Source organism: Diceros bicornis, chromosome 27 (genome assembly GCF_020826845.1).
Source record: "Diceros bicornis minor isolate mBicDic1 chromosome 27, mDicBic1.mat.cur, whole genome shotgun sequence".
Lineage (NCBI taxonomy): Eukaryota > Metazoa > Chordata > Mammalia > Perissodactyla > Rhinocerotidae > Diceros > Diceros bicornis.
In genome coordinates, this window is record NC_080766.1 from 19,529,890 (window position 1) to 19,535,889 (window position 6,000).

Below are 6,000 nucleotides of genomic sequence, written 5' to 3' on the forward strand. Positions count from 1 at the left end.
AAATTATAAATACCTAGAGCAGAGAACCAGGACCAATGGGCAAAGATTATTATAGGGAAGCAGATTTTTGGTTCAATATAAAAGGAATCCATCTCTGTAATTATCTTTGGTTCACAATTTATGTGCAAGATCCTATTTAGTTTCACAGGTAATAGAAAGACGAGCAAGAGAAGTCAAGATGGCGGCATAGGCAGAGTCTGAACTCACCTCCTCACGTGGACACAGCCAATTTACAACTACTCGTGGAAAAATTACCCCTGAGACAGAACTGAAAGCTGGATAAGAGGAACTCCTGCAACAAAGGACAATCTTAATTGAGGTGGAAGAGGCAGAAACTCCCTTCTGGAGAGGAAAAACGCCACCTTCACAAGCCGCCAGCTTCACGGCCACCCGGGAGCAGCCCACAGGTCCGCAGCCTCCCTGGAGGCGCAGAAAGAGAAATTAAGAATACCATCCCATTTACAATTGCAACAAAAAGAATAAAATACCTAGGAATAAACTTAACCAAAGAGGTGAAAGATCTGTACACCAAAAACTATAAAACATTGCAGAAAGAAACTGAAGAAGACACAAAGAAATGGAAAGATATTCCGTGCTCTTGGATTGGAAGAATCAACATAGTTAAGATGTCCATACTTCCTAAAGCAATCTATAGATTCAATGCAATCCCTATCAAAGTTCCAACAACATTTTTCACAGAAATAGAACAAAGAATCCTAAAATTTATATGGAACAAAAAAAGACCCCAAATAACTAAAGGAATCCTGAGAAAAAAAAACAAAGCTGGAGGTGTCACACTCCCTGATTTCAAAATAGACTACAAAGCTATAGTAACCAAAACAGCATGGTACTGGCACAAAAACAGACACACAGATCCATGGAATAGAACCGAAAGCCCAGAAATTAGAAACCCACACATCTATGGACAGCTAATCTTCAACAAAGGAGCCAAGAACATACAATGGAGAAAAGAAAGTCACTTCAACAAATGGTGTTGGGAAAACTGGACAGCCACATGCAAAAAAATGAAAGTAGACCCTTACCTTACACCATACACAAAACTTAACTCCAAATGGATTAAAGACTTGAATGTAAGACCTGAAACTATGAAACTTCTAGACGAAAACATAGGAAGTACACTCTTCGACATCGGTCTTAGCAACATATTTTCAAGCACCGTGTCTGACCAGGCAAGAGAAACAATAGAAAAAATAAACAAATGGGACTACATCAAACTAAAAAGCTTCTGCACAGCAAAGGAAACCATCAACAAAACGAAAAGACAACCTAACAATTGGGAGAAGATATTTGCAAACCATACATCGGATAAGGGGTTAATCTCCAAAATATATAAAGAACTCATGTATCTCAACAACAAAAAAACTAACAACTCAATTAAAAAATGGGGGCCAGCCCCATGGCTTAGCGGTTAAGTGCGCACGCTCCGCTGCTGGCGGCCCGGGTTCGGATCCTGGGCGCGCACCAACGCACTGCTTCTCCGGCCATGCTGGGTCCGCGTCCCACATACAGCAACTAGAAGGAAGTGCAGCTATGACATACAACGATCTACTGGGGCTTTGGTCGGGGGGGAAATAAATAAATAAAATCTTTAAAACAATTAAAAAAAAAAATGGGCAAAAGACCTGAACAGACATTTCTCTAAAGAAGATCTACAGATGGCCAACAGACACATGAAAAGATGTTCAAAATCACTAACTATCAGGGAAATGCAAATCAAAACTACAATGAGATATCACCTCACACCTGTCAGAATGGCTATAATTAACAACACAGGAAACAACACGTGTTGGAGAGGATGTGGAGAGAAGGGAACTCTCATACACTGCTGGTGGGAGTGCAAACTGGTGCAGCCACTATGGAAAACAGTATGGAGATTCCTCAAAAAGTCAAGGATAGAACTACCATATGATCCAGCTATTCCACTGCTGGGTTTTTATCCAAAGAACTTGAAAACATCAATGCATAAAGATAAATGCACCCCTGTGTTCATTGCAGCGTTATTCACAATAGCCAAGACTTGGAAGCAACCTAAGTGCCCATCAAGGGACGAATGGATAAAGAAGCTGTGGTATATATACACAATGGAATACTACTCAGCCATAAGAAACGATGAAATCCAGCCATTTGTGACAACATGGATGGACATTGAGGGTATTATGCAAAGTGAAATAAGTCAGAGGGAGAAGGTCAAATACCATATGATTTCCCTCATTAAGCAGTAGATAATAACAACAACAAACAAACGCATAGAGACAGAGATTGGATTGGTGGTTACCAGAGGGGAAGGCGGGAGGGAGGAGGGTGAAAGGGATAATTCGGCACAAGTGTGTGGTGATGGGTTGTAATTAGTATTTGGGTGGTGAACATGATGTAATCTATGCAGAAATAGAAGTATAATGATGTACACCTGAAATTTATACAATGTTATAAACCAATGTTACTGCAATAAACAAAAAATTGAAAAAAAAAAAAAAAGAGAGAGAGAGAGCATGGGAGGGGAGAGAGAGGCCCTGGGAAGACACAGGCAGAGAAAAGAGGGATGCAGCTACAAGTCAAGGATGCCAAGAATTTCCGGCAGCCACCAGGAGTTAGGGGAGAGGCTTGGAATAGATTCTCCTTTAGAGCTTCTGGAAGGAACCAATCCTGTACATAAATTTGTGTTGTTTGAAGCCAAAAAAAAAAAATTTCTGAGAAATTTAACTAGGCAGATTTTTTTCCAGTGCTAATGTGAAAATAGCTTGAGTACCTTGGGAAATGTCATTATGTTTCAAGTCAATAAAGTTACACTAAAGAAAAAAAAAAAAAAAAAGAAAGACGAGCAAACCAAAGTACAGGCCTCCCAAAAGAGACATTAACTGACTGCAGCTGGAACGTCAAGTGTGTGAGAAGGAGAAGCAAAGACTGCTGGAAACGCAGATGGAACCAGACCAGGGAGGACCTGGAGAGCTATGTTGAGGATATTAGGTTGTTTTAAACAGGGAATTGGGAGCTATAAAGAATTTTAAAATCCTATTTTTAACTCAAATTTTAATTAGAAAAATAATTATAAAGGTAAAACAAGTTTATCATTAAAAACTCAAAGATATCAGAATATATTATGTATAAAGTGAAAGTTCACCACCAAACCCAATTCCCAGATGTAGCCGTGAACAATTTAGCTCACATCTTTACTTAACCTTTTTATGGTTCATGTTCCTCAACTATAATAATAGATAATAATAGTGCCTTCCTCATAGAGGTGTTATGAGGATTAAATGAATGATTGCCAACTCCATGAAAGCAGGGATTTTGTCTAGTTCAGGGTTTCTCAACATCTGCACTATTGACATTTTGGGCTGAATAATTCTTTGTAGTGGGGAGCTGCCTGGTGCACTGTTGGATGTGTAGCAGCATCCCTGGCTTCTACCCAGTAGATGCCGTTAGCAAACCCCCTAAACACACACACTCTTGCGACAACAAAATGTTGTCGCAAGACAACAAAATGTTTCCAGACATGGCCAGATGTCCTCTGAGGGGCAAAATCGCCCCATTTTTTTAACTATTGGTCTCATTTACTGCTGAATGGCTATCAGCATGTAATAAATATTTGTTGAATTCCGTGAATGAAAGGAATTAATAAAGGTAAAGCTCCTTGAACAGTACATCCACATAGGAAGCCCTCAGTGTTCGCAGTTAGCTATTTTAATTATACTATTTTCCTATAAGACTATACCATATATAACTATTTCCATATAAATGAGATCATATGTGTTTTACTGCAATTTGCAATTTTTCACTAACAACATATCTTGGACATCTTTTTATGTCACCGCACAGATATAGCTCTATCTCAATCATTTTCTATAGAGTCATAGTATTCTACTGTAAGGGATATGTCCTATCATGTCAATTCATTTATTTAATTCATTATTGATGGATATTTAGGTTAATTCCAACTTATTGCTATTATAAATAATGCTGCAAAGAACATTTTCTATCAAGAATTTTTAACAAAGTAATGACATTATCAGAACTATGTGTATTATGTCCTAATTTTAAAAGGGATTTGTATTCAGGAGTCCCCAAAGAAACAGAACCAAGAGGAATGACAGATAGATAGATAGATAGATAGATAGATAGATAGATAGATAGATAGAAAGAAAGAAACAGATTTATTTTCATGAATTGGCTCACGTGATTATAGAGGCTGGCAAGTCCAAAATCTACAGAGTGGGCCAGCAAGCTACAGACTTAGACAAGAGCCAGTGTTGTAGTTCAAGTCTGAAAGCCATCTGCTGTGGAATTCCTTCTTGCTCAGGGGAGGTCAGTCTTTTGTTCTATTCAGGACTTCAACAGATTAGATGAGGCCCACCCACAATATGGAGGGCAATCTGCTTTACTCAAAGTCCACCAATTTAAACATTAATTCATCCAAAAACACCCTGACAGAAACATCCAGACTAACGTTTGACCACATATCTGGGCACCATGGCCCAGCCAAGCTGACACATAAAATTAGTCATTAACAGATTCCTTGTCAACTGGAGAGACTCTCATCCCTGGCAACATAAACACATAGGCTGTCTGATTACCTAAGAAGAAAACTATGCAGGTGACCCATGTGCTGACTGGGAGCTGGACTGGACGACCTCTATATTCATTTGAGGTCCTGAGTCTGGACTGTGGCAATGTCTCCTGAGAACAGTATGCCTGCCTCTTCTTTCCCTTTAATCATGGCTGTAGACCAGTGTATTCTTGTGGTCTATGTGCCTACTATTTAGAATTCTTCTGCATTCTTGGAGCTGTCAGGCAGTCAACTGCCACTTCTTGATGTTAGTGCCGTGTCTGCCTCGAGCAGCTAATAATGGATATGAAAGCCCTTTGCATACTTGTTGATGCCAAGGAAATGTGCAGCAATGTGCCGCTCTGGTCTCCTGCGGGCTACACAAACCCAGATCACTGAGCTTATTACCATTCTGTGTAAAATTAAAGTAAATAAATAATGACTGAGGGCCTGAGTGGTTTTTTTAATGGTTGACAGTACTGACTGACTTGATGCACGAATCTTGTAACATCTATTTATATGCTGAAAGACTTGGGGTTTATTCTAGTTTCCCATCGGGGTTCTAGATGTGTGAGATGGCTGGGTAGGGAGGTTTTCCATCAGGGTGGTGTTGCCTGAAGTTACCAATCATTTCTGCCTAAATTATTTGTGGAACAAGGCACCAAATGTACAAATAAATATCAGAACTAAGGACACAAATAATAATTCTCCAGTCTCAATAAGTACTTCTCATAAATTGAAGGATTAATAGAGTCTCTCAGTTTTGTTTCTAAGTACAAAGTTTCTTTACTTTTAAAATTAGGTTCGTGTTCATGAAATAAGGTTAGAAATTCAGGGAAGAGAAGAAATCTACTATTTAAAAATGTACCACTATTTATTTTTAGCTCCCACTTTTCAGCACCTAGGTATAAAAATACATAATGATTAGGAGCTAAGCATATTCCATAACCTGTCATCATTCTCTCACTTCAGGAGGCCCATCATTAACCTTTTCATTAATTCTATACTTTTTAGATCTTCCTAAATCAACACCTACTCTAAATCACAACCCAAATTAAACCCTGGTTTTACATCTGCATTCTCTCTGTTCTAGTCCAAAAAGCCCACAAGCTTTTCTCTCTAGTCCCCATTTCTGCCTCACTCCAGAATCTGGCTCAAAGCCTGGACTTGCTCAAATCCAATTGCTAGCAAGCAAATTCTTTATCAAATCGCTCTCTCATGTGTCTGTGTATTAAAAATAGCTAATATGACTCACCAACACTTCTTACTTACTCAAATTGAAGGGCAGCTCTTGTGCCCCAGGGTTGGAAGAGTGGAGGAGGGCAGTGCGTGAAGAGAGCACCAATATTCAGAAATAATTCTCTAGGCTTCATATCGATGTTGAATTTGTCCCTGGTATTTCCAGCAGGAAACATATCTGTAAGTGATTTTATGTG

The 6,000-nt window shown here is 39.0% G+C and overlaps 1 long non-coding RNA gene across 2 annotated transcripts in view; it reads left to right on the plus strand.

The window, feature by feature from the left end:
- LOC131392784 (uncharacterized) overlaps window positions 1-870 on the plus strand; it is a 124,629-nt gene extending 123,759 nt beyond the window's left edge. For both annotated transcript variants that reach the window (XR_009215774.1, XR_009215778.1), the window contains one exon: window positions 141-870. This is a non-coding gene — a long non-coding RNA (uncharacterized LOC131392784). The remainder of the gene's footprint in view (window positions 1-140) is intronic.
- Window positions 871-6,000: the final 5,130 nt, after the last annotated feature.